This window comes from Elephas maximus, chromosome 21, assembly GCF_024166365.1.
Source record: "Elephas maximus indicus isolate mEleMax1 chromosome 21, mEleMax1 primary haplotype, whole genome shotgun sequence".
NCBI lineage: Eukaryota > Metazoa > Chordata > Mammalia > Proboscidea > Elephantidae > Elephas > Elephas maximus.
In genome coordinates, this window is record NC_064839.1 from 37534424 (window position 1) to 37549752 (window position 15329).

General features: G+C 41.5%; 1 protein-coding gene across 9 annotated transcripts in view; it reads left to right on the forward strand.

The window, feature by feature from the left end:
- The window catches only part of ZFHX3 (zinc finger homeobox 3), a 701029-nt gene that overhangs the window by 492392 nt on the left and 193308 nt on the right, over nt 1-15329 (forward strand). The window contains exon 1 of one of the 9 annotated variants that reach the window (XM_049864649.1): nt 176-538. The exons of the other annotated variants lie outside the window; for them this stretch is intronic. The gene's annotated coding sequence lies outside the window, so the exon portion shown is untranslated. Of the gene's footprint in view, nt 1-175; nt 539-15329 lie in introns of those variants that run through there. 9 annotated transcript variants of the gene reach the window in all.

A 15329-nucleotide genomic window follows, 5' to 3' on the forward strand; every position in this document is an offset into this window, starting at 1 on the left:
GCCAAATCGAAAGGGAGACATGCGGCTTTCTCTAGGAGAGTAACTGAGGTCTGGTTCCCAAGGATTTAGGGATTAGGTAGCATTAAGTAAGTGACAATCATCCAGAGGCTTTCGGGACAAGATCTTGTCAGCGGTAGGGTGGTGGTGGTGGTGGTGGTGGTGGTGGGAGTGGTCGTGTGTATTCCATCCAGAGGTTTAACTCCTTTGGCCCAGCTCTAGTGAAACTAACGCAGGGGTTCTTAACATAGTAAATCCAACAACATAAATGCTGTTCAGCCTGAGTGACGTTGACCTGTAATGAGAAACCAGGTATTACATCTCACAAGTTAGTTTTTAAAGTTGCTGAGCACAAGTTCCATGTAGTCATTGGGGGGAAGAGGAGGAAGAAGTACAGTTGGACTAGGAGGAGGGTAAATTGTGTTAGTAGCTGCCACCTTCCTGCCCTCCTTGCCAGACTAGAGCCTGTGGCTTCCTTATCTCCCTTGTGGCTGCCCAAGAAGAAGAGTGGAAGTTTATCAGAAGAGGAAGAAGCCAGCAGGTATGTGATTAAGGTGAGGGCAGTGGACTGAAGCTTTAAGTGTAGGCATTTGCAGGCAAGCGGGTTGCACGTGTATGAAATTCCTGCCGATGGGGTTCAAACCATGACCAGGCAAGGGTCTATACAAGAGAGGATTAGGAAACCAGTCCATAGAATCTGGGAAGCAAGATGTAAGGCTATGTAGGAAGGGGGTATAGACAGCCAGGCCCAGGGCAGTAGTGACAAGACTTTGCCTTGATATCAGACCACAGACTGGATGATCAGGGCCTTTCTCTGCACTCTGGCAAGGGCTGAGCCTGCAGATGGCAGTGAGTAGATAGGCCTGTGCCAAGTGAGGGAAGGGCCCCAAGGAGTAATGGTGAGTCTCCTCTGTCTTGAGCAGAAGCTGGTGGGAGTGGTCTTCTTCTGCACATGGGTAAGAGTCTGCATGTGGCCATGGCTTCCACAGGCCTTCCCTCCTGACTCCACCCTAGGGGTCACCTTCCCTCCTACCAGGAAGTCAAGGGATCCTGTCACTGTTTTGTATTCTGGACCCACTCACTTCTGCCCCTCTCCCTCCCTCTGCCCAGACAACTTGGTTTCACAAAATGGAAAGTTTTATTTTGAGTATAGTTGTCTTTCTAAAAATGTCGTCAAGATCAATCGGTTAGGGTGAGAGGCTGTGCTATTATTATGTTGAATAGTAATTCCCATTGTTTTTTAATCATGATAATCAACTTTGACTTAAAGGGCCCCATCCATCATGGCAGAGATTGTTCATACCCATAAAATAAGCAGTATTCAGGACAGGAATGAAGCCACCATGCCCCTCTGGTTTTATGTAGATAGTGTGCACTTTGATTAGGTCATGATGTAGTTACACTCTTGCCAAAGTCACCCGTTAAGTTACCTTACTGATCTTAACATGAACTGTGCATTGGCACCAGTTCTTTTAAGTTTGGCCTCGTTCGTAAGAGCTCCTAGATGTTGGTAGCTTTTTACTCTGTTCTTTTACAAATAGCTTCTTGAGCCAAGTGGTCACACTGTTTCTGGTGGTCTGTGCTGTAGAGGGTGTTTTCAAGGGAGTTGCACTCTGCCTGTTCTTGGCTTACCCCCACCCCACCAGTAGCCAGAGACTCCTGCTTCAGCATTTGGTGCAGACTTCTTTTCCAGGCCCTATGACACTCTGATCTATGTAAAGATTAAGAAGACCGCTAGTATTTTCCCATCAAAGTTTTTAGCTGTATGGAGCAACACAGTATTTGGTGTTATTAATAACTCTACTCTGTGTTTTGGGTTTGATGAATGAAATGTCTTTTTGAATCTTTGGTGCACCCATTCCTCCCCTTCCCCCCCATCTTAATTGAAAAATGACATGTGTTTTTGAAGGATTTAGAAGTTTGGGGTTTTCAGCATGGAGCGTGTGGATCTCCGTTTTTATACTTCCTGTTTCTCTGTGAGTCAGGGACTCTTTCAGGAAGTGATGTCTTCATGGAGAAAAGAACACTGGAGTAGAAATCCAGAGAGTGGGTCCTGGGCCCTGCTGTGCTCCTAACCAGCTGCGTGACCTTAGGAAAGCGTGATTCATAGTAGTCACTTTCACATTTGAATGTACGTTTTTAGCTTGTAAAATCCAAATTATGATTCCCACTCTGTCTGCTTAACAAATTATCGGCAGTCAAATGAGAAATAAATATAAAAGTGTTTGAAAATATATAAAAATCATATACAGTGAAAGAGCACTGTTATTTCCTTCTTGGGAGGTTGGTGCTGGGTGTGACTGTGTTCTTGTTCAAATACTGATGCTACGTTGAAAAGGTTCAGTGCAATGAGTATTTCCCAGGAGGCTGAAGCGTGGTGACACCTACTGAACAATGGGTGTGTAAGGGCCCTCATATGGCAAGAAGTCCATTCAGCATTGGGCAAGTCTACCTATAGACCAGCACAAGGGAACCACCCCAGTGGGCCGCAGCTCAGTTCAGGCTTTACAGAGCAATTAAGGTGGCTTGTAAAACATTCATACTGAGATGAAAGACCATGAACTCAGAAACAGCGGTTAGTAAACATCTCTTTATTTTTTAAACTCAGTGAAAGGGTTTAAAATTATTTTTTAAACCATTAAATAAACAAGTGAAGGCTTTTAACTTATTAATAAATGCACTTTTCTTAATCAGACTTTGGCTCTAAACTCCGAATCAAGCTTTTATGTCATCTTAGGCTATTATGTCTGTAAGCGGGCTCATTTTTGCTCAGTTACGATAGCTGTCTTCGTCTCCTAGGCCTGCCATAAGAAAATACCACAAAGCGTGTGGCTTTAAACATTTATTTTTTCACAGTACTGGAAGCCAGAAGTCCAAATCAGGTTCTTGGCCATATCGATTCCTTCTGGGGGCTTTGAGAGAGGAACTTTCTCATGCCTCTCTCCTTGTTTCTGGTGGCTGCCGGCAATTCTTTGGTGTTCTTTTCTAGATACATCTGCCTCTTTTTTCACATGGTGTCTGTCTTTCCCTTGTGTATGACTCTGTTTCCCTGTGTGTCCTTCTCTGTAATAACAAGTCACTGAGAAGGGATTAGGATTAAAAAACAAAAAAACCCACCTCCACCAAATGGATTCCAGCTCGCGGTGACCCCATAGGGTTTCCAAGGCCGTAAATCTTTACCGAAGCAGACTGTCACATCTTTTTCCCGCAGAGCCACTGGTGGTTTCAAACTGCTGACCTTTCAGTTAGCAGTCGATCACTTTAACCGCTGGGCCACCAGGACTCTAGGATTAGGATTAGGACTCACTTTCCTCTGGGGTGATTTTGTTGACTTAACTGATAAACACCTACAAAGAGAAACCCTGCTTTCCCAAAACATGGGAAAGGCACAGGAGTTAGGACTTCAGCACATTCTTTCCTGGGACACAGTATAAGCCATGCAGTTGTAATAGTTACCATGTATGAATGTGTCGAGTACTGTGTGCAGAGTAATGTACATTGCCTCTTCCTGAACCCTCGACATTAGTGACAAGGTGGTGCTTGGTACTTGTCTCAGGTTTAGGAGTAGGGATGGGGTCAGCAGATGGTGAGTTTTGGAAGAGAGCTTTAGAGATAGCTGGGGTCTAAAGGAGTTTTCAGGAAGGAAAGCTCTTCCAAAGAAAGGAGAAACCCATATCGCTTTGGAAAAAAAGGCTTGATTAACCATACCTTTTAGCGGGCTGAATTACTTGCCTCTGACCAGTGCTGCTCTTTCAGAAACTGCCCTTGATAGCTAATGATAAGTTTTAAAGAAAACAAAAATTACTGTGTAAAACTAGAGAGGAGAAGAAAATGTACCTTCCCATACCCGCCCTGTGCCACCAGGGCTCCTAATAATTTAGATTTAACAACAGTTAATTTTTGCTAAATTTATCTTTTTGTTTATTGCAGAAATATCTTAAAGCCAATCAAAGATATCATGATGCTACCATAAGATACACTGTTGATGTGCTTGCTGATGTGTGTTTGATAAAGGTGATAAAATAAAAATGAAAAATAATGGAATCACTTTCTTCATTTAAAAAAAAAAAAGATGTCATGACGCATCATCATTTTCTTATGTACAATATCCTCATCACCTAACAAAATTAACAAATTCTTAATACCATCTAAACCCAAATTGCTATTCAGATTTATCTGATTGTCCTCAAAATGGCTTTCGAAAGTCAACTTGTTCATTTATTAGAACTGGCATCCAAATGAGGTCTCAGATGAGGTCTACGCTGTACATTTAGTTATTTGGTTCCTAGGTCTTTTAATCTAGAAATACAGGATAGTTCTGCCCATGTGTAGACCCTCCTCACGTCCCTGGCAGCCAGTGGCTTTTGAAGGATGATGGAGACTAACCCAGTGCCCTCGAGTAGAACTAGCTACCTGAAATAGAGTGTTGTTGGTGTGTTGTGCAGATACCCAAGTTCTCATCTGCCACTGACCAGCTGTCTGACCTTGAGCAAACCACCAGCACCCCCTGGGCTCATCATCCTGTCCACCAAGGTAGGCAGCGAGACTGGATGGTCTCAGACCCAGGCATTCCCATTATTACCTCCCCAAAGAGGTGGAGGAGTCAGGGTTGTAAGCACTGTTGCTACCAGTCTTAGCCTAATTTTGGCAATTGAGCAATGATTGGTACTAAAATAATCCTGAGCAATTGGTTTGTTTTTTTTTCTCTTGGATAGTGTGATGAATATTATGTTTTTCCTCCTGGCTTTTAGAAAACTTAGAGCCCAAGCTATAGCCCACTGTGTAGGTGGCTATACATGCATTTTAAGCTTCATTTCTGGCTCAAGTTTCCCCCCACTCTGATTTTTTCTTCTTTTGCCTAACTTAATTTTATGCTAGGATGTTATATTATGTATCTTTTAAGCAGTATGAGTAAATTATTATGTGCTGGGTATTCTTAAGTAACTCTCAACTTAAGTGAGTCTGCAAGGTCAGAGGCCAGGGTCTGATTCTTACGAATTTTCTGCTTTGTTGAGCCACAGATGACATGCGCCGTAAAAGTTTCCTTATGGGTTTTGGTTTGACACATTGTCATCACTTATACATTTAAAATTTTCCATTTTAGTAGTGGGGAGTTTTTTGGAGTGGTATTAATTTTCAGGTTGTGGCCTGGTTGTTTTCTGATCACGTTTTATATGGCAAAATGGCCAGTGGAGGTCTGGCGAGCCGTCTGTCTGGCGATGTGTTCTTTGTAGAACAAAGCTAGGAGTAGGTTTTAGCTGTGTTTTTTCATAGACCTTAGGTGAGTGGGGCAATATTTGCTGGGCAAACAGTTGGGGGTAGGGGTCTTAACCACTAAAACAGTAGCCATTCTATGCATTCCGAAGAGAAGTTTACTTCTTGTTCTAGACTTGGACACAAGGAGTGCTCTTGTGGTGATTTGGAGGGTGATGGACATAGATCAATCAGAATCTGTCATCTGCTATGTCTAGAACAAAATAGACTGGACAGTCAGAGGTGCTTCATCTTCTCTTTAGACTGCAGGTATGAACAAGCTTGATGATTGACTCTCTTTGCTATTGGTGAGAGTCTGTGTTAACTCTCTGTAAGGCGTTAGTACCAACTGGCCCTCTCCTTTACCTCCCTGGGCCTTGGCTTCCTCATCTATCTGGAAGAGTGGAGGACATTTCATCCTGGAGAATCAGGTGAGGACTGGAGTTTGTGCATGTTGAGCACCTGGCACAGTGCCTGGCACATGGTAGGCACTCAACAAATGATAGATACGTTTAGGATCATCTCTCCAAGTAGTTGGGGGACATATTTACAAGTATTGCTTAGGGACTTCCTCTTTTCTTGTATGTTGGCACTTGGAATGAGTCCTTTAAGCATTGATTTTGAGGGGACGTGGTTTTAGGGCCTATTCTGGGTCCCTGGAAGCATATAATCCACAGAGAAGGTCTGAGATGCCCTTATTGGTTCAAGAGTTCTGCTGATACTCTTCTCCTGGATCCAAGCCAGCAGTCTGATGGCGTTTCCTTCATTGCCTTTTTGAGGAGAACATATCCTTTCCTCTGCTCAGTATGGACCTAGTCCAGAGAAAGGCAAAACCTCTTGGGGAGGAGGGGGGCCCTGGGTGTGGCTAGAAAGTTGAGGATCATGGCTTGCAAGTTTTCTTCTAATGGAATTTCCCATCACTTACTGCCCTGCTGATTTCTGATCAATGAAAATGAAATTGCATCACCTCCTCAGAGGCTCCACGTATGCCTGCTGCTTCCAGCTGTGTCAGTTCCGGTAAAATAATCTCATCAGGCGTGCGAGAGGGTAATAGGAAATAAAAATAAAAACCCGCAATTAGCAAGAGGCCTTGCAGCTGAGTAACACTTTCCATTCCAGAGGCAGAAAGGGCTGGGTAGTGAATGCTTAGGGAAGATTCCCTTAAAAAGACAAAACCCTGTCCTTATCTTCTCCCTGCTTTTTTCTTCACTTCCCTGAGCACCCGCACACTAAAACTGGTTTCAGTTTTGCACAAGGTTTTTGCTGTCGTTCTTTCTAGGTCAGTAGGATTTCCATATGACAAGCACATGCCTGCGTGGCATTTGCTTTCCTTTTCTCTAGAGTCCCCCACAGATAGGCACCAAGTGAGAAACTCTAGCTTCTCCTGTTCACCCGGTTGGAGGGTTACTTCCTCCAGTGACCTGTGACAGGGCACCAGATGGTTGGGGCAACAACTGGAAGCCGAATTAGGGTTGTCGAATAGACTTAATTCCTGAGCTTTACGCTTCATTTATAAGTCCGTTAAGAATAGAACTTCTCTCTGCGGTATTCCCTATAGCTCCCAGTACTGTGTCGTGAACAAATACGAGGCTCTATGAAGAAAATTGTTTGATCATTGGAAAGGTAGGCCAGGCCACTCCCCCTTCATGGAGTGCAACGAGTGTGTGGATGCACCACCCCTCCCCCACCACAACACCTCTTGATAAGACTTGGGGAGGTTGGACATTGTCTCTAGAACACTCTGTTGCTGTGTGTGTGGAGCCTACAAAGTCATAAGACTCAGCCTAAAGAGAAGCCCACACCAAAGATACCATACCTGGGGACACACAAAGAGCAGGTGAGGATATAGGAAACCTGTTGGTTCACCTAAGAGGAGCCAGTAGAAATCAAATCATTTGTCAACTTGACAGCATCAAAGGAGAAGACTCTTCTTATAGACCAGCTCAGTGGTTCTGGTAATTTCTTCTAGATATCTGTGGGACGGTAATCCCTTCATCACAGGGAAAAATACCCTAGACTGTCAGAAAATGGTCAGTCTCCAACATGGCTAATGTTCCTTTAACTCTTGTGGGGTTTGAGGGCGAGATCCCTGAGAGGGGTTAGCATGGCTAGGGAATGGAGTAGGGATGAACTGACGTGCTAGGGCCACCATGTTCTCCAGCATCATCGAGTCACAGAGGATTGCTTAACGTGCCAGACCATGTGTTGCAATAGTTTAACCACTTTTTCCCCTAAATTTTATTTATTTTGTTGTTGTTGAGACTATACGAACCAAAACAACCGCTTCTACATGTACTATTTAATAACATTGACTACATTCTTTGAGTTGTGCAACCATTCTCACCCTCCTTTTCTAAGTTGTTCCTCCCTTCTTAATGTGAACTAACTGGTCCTCAAGGTTCCAATCTAGTCTTTTGAGCTGTTGTTGTCATTTTGATCCCATATAGATAGTTCTTAAAAGAACACAATGCTGATGGCAGACCCTTTTTTACTAGTTAAGCTAAACTGTTCAGTTTTAATGTGACTTTAGGGGATACTTTTGGTTTAAAGTTTAAAGATTATCTCAGGGCAGTAGTTTCAAGGGTTCACCCAACCTTCAAAGCTAGAGTCTATGAGGATTTGAAATTCTGCTCTACACTTTCCCCCTTTTGATCAGGATTGTTCTATGGAATCTTTGATCAAAATTTTTAGTAATGGTAGCCAGGTACCATCCAATTCTTCTGGTCTCATGGCAAAGGCCACCACTGATCTGTCAGAAATTCAAGTTGGATTCAGAAGAGAATGTGGGGTGAGGATATCGTTGTTGATATCGGATGGATCTTGACTGAAAGCAGAGAATTCCAGAAAGATGTTCACCAGTATTTTATTGATTATACAAAGGCATGTGACTGTGTGGATCATAACAAATTATAGATAACATCGTGAAGAATGGGAATTACAGAACACTTAATTGAGCCCATGCAGAACCTGTGCATAGACCAAGAGGCAGTCATTTGAACAGAACAAGGGGATATTGCATGGTTTAAAAATCAAGAATGGTGTGCGTCAGGGTTGTATCCTTTCACAATACTTATTCAGTCTGTATGCTGAGCAAATAACCTGAGAAGCTGAATTATATGAAGAAGAATGAGGCATCAGGATTGGAGGAAGACTCAACACCCTGCGATATGTGGATGACACAACCTTGGTTGCTGAAAGTGAAGAGGACGTGAAGTATTCACTGATGAATATCAAAGACTACAGCCTTCGATGTGGATTACACCTTAACATAAAGAAAATAAAAACCCTCACAACTGGGCCAATAAGCAACATCATGACAAATGGAGAAAAGATTGAAGTTGTCAAAGATTTCATTTTACTTGGATCCACAATCAATGCCCATGGAAGCAGCAGTCACGAAATCAAACAACATACTGCATTGGGCAAATCTGCAAAAGACCTTATCAAAGTATTTAAAAGCAAAGATGCCACTTTAAGGGCGAAGGTGTACTTGACCCAATCCATGGTATTTTCAGTTACCTTATATGCATTTTTTTGTATGCATGCGAAAGCTGGACAGTGAATAGGGAAGACCAAGGAAGAATTGATGCCTTTGAATTGTGGTGTTGGTGAAGAATGTTGACTATACCATGAACTACCAGAAGAATGAACAAATCTGTCTTGGAAGAAGTACACCCAGAACGTTCGTTAGAAGGCGAGGGTGGCAAGACTTTGTCTCACATACTTTGGACGTGTTATGGGCGGGGGGGGGGGGGCAGTCGCTGGAGGGAAGGACATATGCTTGGTAAAGTAGAGGATCAGAGAAAAAGGAAGACTGTCAATGAGATGGATTGACACAGTGGCTGAAACAATGGGATCAAACATAGGAACGATTGTGAGGATGGCGCAGGACTGGGCAGTGTTTCATTCTGTTGTGCATAGGGTCACTATGAGTTGGAACTGACTCAACAGCACCTAAGAGCAACATGGCAAAGGAGGCAGTTGTTCATGGAGGCAATTAGCCAGACATTCCATATCCTTCCTATTCCTGACTCTCCTTCCTCTGTTGTTCCAAGTGAGTAGAGACCAGTTGTTCCTTGGATGGTCACTTGCAAGCTTTTAAGGCACCAGGCGCTATGCAACGAACTACGAGGTAGAACAGAAGCACTTGAACATGTTATTAGGCCAATTAACTGAGATATCCCATGGAAACATGACCCTATACCTCCAAACTAAGGAACTAAATTCCATGAGGTGTTTGGTTGTACGTAAGCAGCCTCAGCAGCTACTCTTTTTTTTTTTTTTTTCCTGTGACTATATCTATCATACAACTTTTGCCAATCCAACTTTTTACAGGTGTCCAAGTTATTGACAGCAATTAAAATAATCAGTTGCGCAAGCCTACCCTAAATCAGTGCGATTTTTCCATCACTGTTAACCCTCGTTTTCCCCTTCCCTTCTGCCCTGGTAACCACGAATAAACTTTAGCCTCTGTACGTTTGCCTTTTCTTTTTATATAAATGAGGTCATACAATATTTTGTCCTTTTATGATTGGCTTATGTTGCTCGACATAATGTCTTCAAATTCCATCCATACAGTAGCATGTATCAGAACTTCATTTCTCTTACTGGCTGAGTAGTATTCTGTTGTATGTGTATATCACATTTCGTTTGTCTATTAATCTGTTGATGAGCGTTTAGGTTTTTTCCACCTTTTGGCTATTGTGAATAGTGCTGCAATAAACATTGGTGTACAAGTCCCTTTTTGAGTCTCTGCTTTCAAGTCTTTTGGGTGTACACCTAGGAGTGGAATTGTGGAGTCATACGGTAGTTTTGCTTTTAAGTTTTTGAGGAACTGCCACACTGTTTTCCACAATGGCTTTACTGTTCTGCATTCCTACTACCAATGGGTAAACATTCCATTTTCCCCACATCCTCATCACCATTTGTAATTTTCTGTTTTTTTTTTTTTTCTCCTTAATCTTAGCCATCCTAGTGGGAGTGAAAGGGTATCTCATTGTGGCTTTGATTTGCATCTCTCTTATGTATGGCTAATGATGCTGAGCATCTTTTCATGTGTTGGTGGCCATTTGACTGTCCTCTTTGGTGAAATGTCTGTTCAGGTCCTTTGTTTATTTTATGATTGGGTTATTTGTCTTATTGTTGTTAAGTTGTTGAAGCTTTATGTATATTTTGGTTATTAGATCCTTGTCGTATATGTGGTTTCCAAAGATATTCTCCCAGTTGGTAGCTTGTCTTTTCACTTTTTTGGTAAGGTCTTTTGATGGACAAAAGTTTTTAATTTTTATGAGGTCCCATTTATTTATTTTGTCTTTTGCTGTTTATGCTTTTGTTATTATATTAGATAATCCATCGTTGAAAGCTGGGCCTGACAGCATTGCCCCTACTCATTCTTCTAAGAATTTTATGGTTTTAGTTTGCACATTTAGGTCCTTAATCCATTTTAAATTTGTTTTTGTGTGTGGCATGAGGCATGGATCGGTTTCATTTTTCTGCATGTGAAAATCAATTTTCCCAGCACCATTTATTGAAGAGACACTTCTTTCCTCATCGAATGGGCTTAGCATCCTTGTTAACAGTTGACCATAGATGTGTGGGTTTATTTCTGTACTCTCAATTGTATTCCATTGGGCTATGTGTCTATTGTTATACCAGAACCAGGCAGTTTTGATTACTGTAGCTGTATATGTTTTGAAATCAGACAGTGTGAATCCTGTTACTTTGTTCTTCTCTTTCACCATTGCTTTAGCTATTCACGGCCTCTTGCCATTCCATATAAAGTTGAGGATTGGTTCTTCTATTTCTGTAAAGAAAGCTTTTGGAATTTTGGTAAGTATTACATTGAATCTATGAATTGCTTTGGGTACTGTTGACATGTTAACGATATTGTTTTCCAATCCATGAACATAGAACATCTTTGCATTTATGTAAGTCTTCTTTAATCTCTTTCAGCAGTGTTTTATAGGTTTCATTGTATAAGTCCTTCACGTCTCTAGTTAGATTTATTCCTAGGTATTTTATTTTTTTTATTTTATTTTCTTAGGTGCTGTTGTAAATGGAATTGTTCCTGTAATTTCTCTTTCAGCTTTCTCATTGCTGGTGTATAGAAACCCCAACTGATTTTTGTTTGTTGACCTTGTACCCTGCAACTCTGCTAAATTCCTTTATTACCTCTAGAAGTTTTTTTTGTGGACTCTTTAGAATTTTCTATATATAAGATCGTATCATCCGCGAACAGAGATAATTTTACTTCTTTTCCAGACTTGGATACCTTTTACTTATTTTTCTTGTCTTACTGCTATGGCTAGAACTTCTAATAAAATACTGAACAGAAGTGGTGAGAGTGGATACCCTTGTCTTGTTTGTGATATCAAGGGGGAAAGCTCTCTGTCTTTCTCCATTAAGTATAATGTCGGCTGTTGGCTTTTCATATATGCCCTGAACACTGGCAGATTAACCAATAAGCACGGTATATATGGGCTTGTGTTTACTTACTAATCTCTAGTGCACAGTTTCACATGGGTTTCACCACGTCTTTGATGTGATGGAAACCAGGTGAAATTGTGTACTACAGATTAGTGCCTACCTTGCTTATTGGGCAGTCTGTCCCTGGCCCTGAATTATATTGAGGAATTACCTGTATATTCCAGTCTTCTTTAGGATTTCATCAAGAAAAGTGCTGGATTTTATCACATGCTTTTTCTGCATTCATAAAGGTGATCCTGTGGTTCTTTCCTTTTATCGATGTGGTATATTATGTTGATTTATTTTCTAATGTTGAACCAACCTTGCATTCCTGGAATAAATCCTATTTGGTCATAGTGTATGACTCTCTTAATATGCTATTGGAGTCTGTTTGCTAGTAGTTTGTTTAGGATTTTTTCTTCTATATTCATAAGAGATATTGACTTGTAGTTCTCGCTTGTGGCATTTTTGTCTGGTTTGGCTGTCGGGGTTATATTTGCTTCATAGAATGAAGTAGGGGGTAATCCTACCTTCTCTCTCTTTTGGAAGGGTTTAAACAGTATTGGTACCAGTTCTTCTCTAAATGTTTGGTAGGATTTCCCAGTGAAGCCATCTGGTCCAGGCCTTTTTTGTTGTTGTTGGGAGGTTTTTAATCCCTGATTTGACCTCTTTGCTTGTTATGGACCTGTTGAGACTTCCTATTTCCTCTTGAGTTAGTTTGGGTAGGCTGTGTGCTTCTAAGAATTTGTCCATTTCATCTAGGTTATCCAATTTGTTGACATACAGTTCATAATATTCTGCTACAATTCTCTTTATTTCTGTTGGGTCCGTTGTAATGTCCCCTCTTTGATTTTTAATTTTGGTTATTTGCATCTTTTCTTGTCTTTCTTTGTCAATCCAGCCAAAGGCGTGTCAATTTTACTGATCTTTTCAAAGAATCAACTTCTGGTTTTGTTGATTCTTTCTGTTTTCTGTACTTCTCCTCTGATCTTTGGTGTTTCCTTTCTTCTGGTAGGTTTAGGCTTAATTTGCTCTTCTCTTCCCAGTTTTTGAGTTAGGCTATTAAATTGAGATCTTTCTTTTTTTATGTAGGCATTTGTTGCTATAAATTTCCCTCTGTGTGCTGCCTTCGCTGCATCCTGTAAGTTTTGGTTAGTTGTGCTTTCATTTTCATTTGACTCTTGTGATTTTTCTCTTGATTTCTTTCTTGACCCATTGGTAGTTTAATAGTGTGCTGTTTAATTTCCATATGTTTGTGTATTTTCCATTTTTTCCCTGTTATTGATTTCTAGCTTCACTCCATTGTGATCAGAGAAAATACTTTGTATAATTTCAATCTTTTTAAATTCATCAAGACTTGCTTTGTTACCTACAATGTGGTGTATGTATCCTGGAGAATGATCCATGTGCACTGGAGTAGAATGTATGTTGTGCTGCTTTGGGGTGGAGTGTTCTATATATGTTTGTTAAGTCTAGTTGGTTTATATTATCACTCAGGTCCTCTGATTCCTTGTTGATCTTTCTAGATGTTCTGTCCAATATTGAAAGTGGTGTTTTGAAGTCTCCAAATATTATCGTAGTGCTATCTATTTCTCCCTTCAATTCTGTCATTGTTTGCTTTACATGTTTAAGTGAACTATGTTTTTAAACTGAGTGGATGTCAGAGGTCATCACTGTGACCACATCTAGTTAATAGATTCTGGCATGAGAGCAGGAAGACTCTGGAATGGGAGGAGCAATAACCCAGGAGTGAAGTGCTGAGTCCATTCCTATCAGCATCCCGATTGCCTCCTTCCAGGTTCTTATTTTGCATGTCTGATCTCGACTGAGAGCGAGCTAGTAAGAGTGTGTATTGATAGGAGGGATGCTGTGTATATTGTAGGCACTCAGTAAATATTTGTTGCGTGAATGAATAAAATCATTAGAACAGCCACTGTGTTTTATGCATAAGGTCCTATGCATAGGAGCTTAAAACCAAGACTAACAGGGCTAGAACCCCAGTAGCCTCTATATTACTGAGGCAAAAGAAATTGGCCGCATTAACTGGTCGGCATTCCCCTCCCCCACAATCTTAGCATGTCTTAATGTGGAAATCTTTCAGAGTTGCAGGGTCAGTTTCTAAAACTTTCTTTGGTTCTGGAGCTATCCAAGATTAGGCCTGCTGCCTGAAAGTTTGATAGAATGAGCCGAGTGCTAGGAGTAAAGTTGCAGCTTCAACCGGGAGCTGAAGTTCTTTATATTAACGTGTACTTTTCATATGTTTGTGTGTTTGCACAAATACATCTCTCCTCTCTGAGACACTTAGCATAGGGTCTTGATCTACATTGATCACATTTTATGACTTGAACTGGCAATTTCTCTCCTGGGACCAGACCTAACCAGGGTGTTCAGGAAGCCATTAAGGAAAAATATGTAACCACACTCATTCCCAAACTCAATTGTTCGGTCTTAGCAGTGCTTGGATAAGAGACTTTCAAGCATAATTAATCCAAGTATATTTAAGATGGCCTTGGTGATTCCTCATAGCAGCTATTGACCCAGAAGCAGCATTTGGAGCTGCAAGAGGAGAAAGACCATTTTTGCGGTGTTTGTGAGGGTGTAATTATTACCCACAGTCACTTGGTTCTTTGGTTGGCTTCCGGAAGGTTAAGGAAGTGTGAACTCTTGGATCCTTGCACTTTAAGAAGAAATTTTCCTTTGTTGTTTTGCCTAATTACCAAGGCTACTCTTTGAAGTTGCCAATGGTAAATATGTTTTAATGTTTTTCTTGATTAAAAATAACAGTGCAAATAAAGGGCTTTATTTGTGGGATTGAGAAGGGGCGGTGGAGGACAGGACACATAAGTAAGTTGCATCCCCTCTCCCCCTGCTCTCGTACGCACCTACCCATTTAGGCTTTAGGTTTTGGAGTTTGGAAACCTTTCAGACAAACTGAGGGTGCAAACAGAATCTGTGCTTCTTCCATTTTTCTCAAAGCTCTCCAGGTATTTGTGGTGGTGGTTCCACTTTGTCATAAGGAGAATAACTGAAATTAGAAACAATTCCTTAGGCTGCTAGGTTTTGAGGACTTCCTAATATGAAATAGGCTTCTCAGATCTTCAGTGTAGTAAGGGAGCTGTTTTAGAAGGAATTAAGTTATAGAATTGCTGTCTACTGACCTCTGAATGGGTAGTTGGGGCAAGTTTAACATGCACAACCTGAAGGGTGGCCAGCCTAGGCTCACCAACCGTGGGGCAAGTGGAAGAGTCTGTGTGTGTGGTCTTGGTTTTCCAATGGTGGTCCCCTCTTCACATCCTTGCCAATGGCTTGGCCTTACAGCTTCCATTCCTGCTTTATGTAGTGGTCAGTCTCTCATGCTCCCTGCTGCTTGAAAAGCTGTTCATGTGAACAAGCCAGGGAACATCTGAAGTGCTTGCTGTGCCTATGCAAGTGAGAGGCAGTGTGTGTGTGTGTGTTTGTGTTGCCCTGTTAATGAGCCTCCAAAGGGCAGCCTTGTTTGTTTTGTCATTGTGCCAATTCCGGAGCCTTATGCCAGAGCCAGCTGCCAATGGTGAGCCCACCGTGTGGTTTTCTTCCTGCTGAGAGGAAAACACACTACTTTTTCAAAGAGTCAT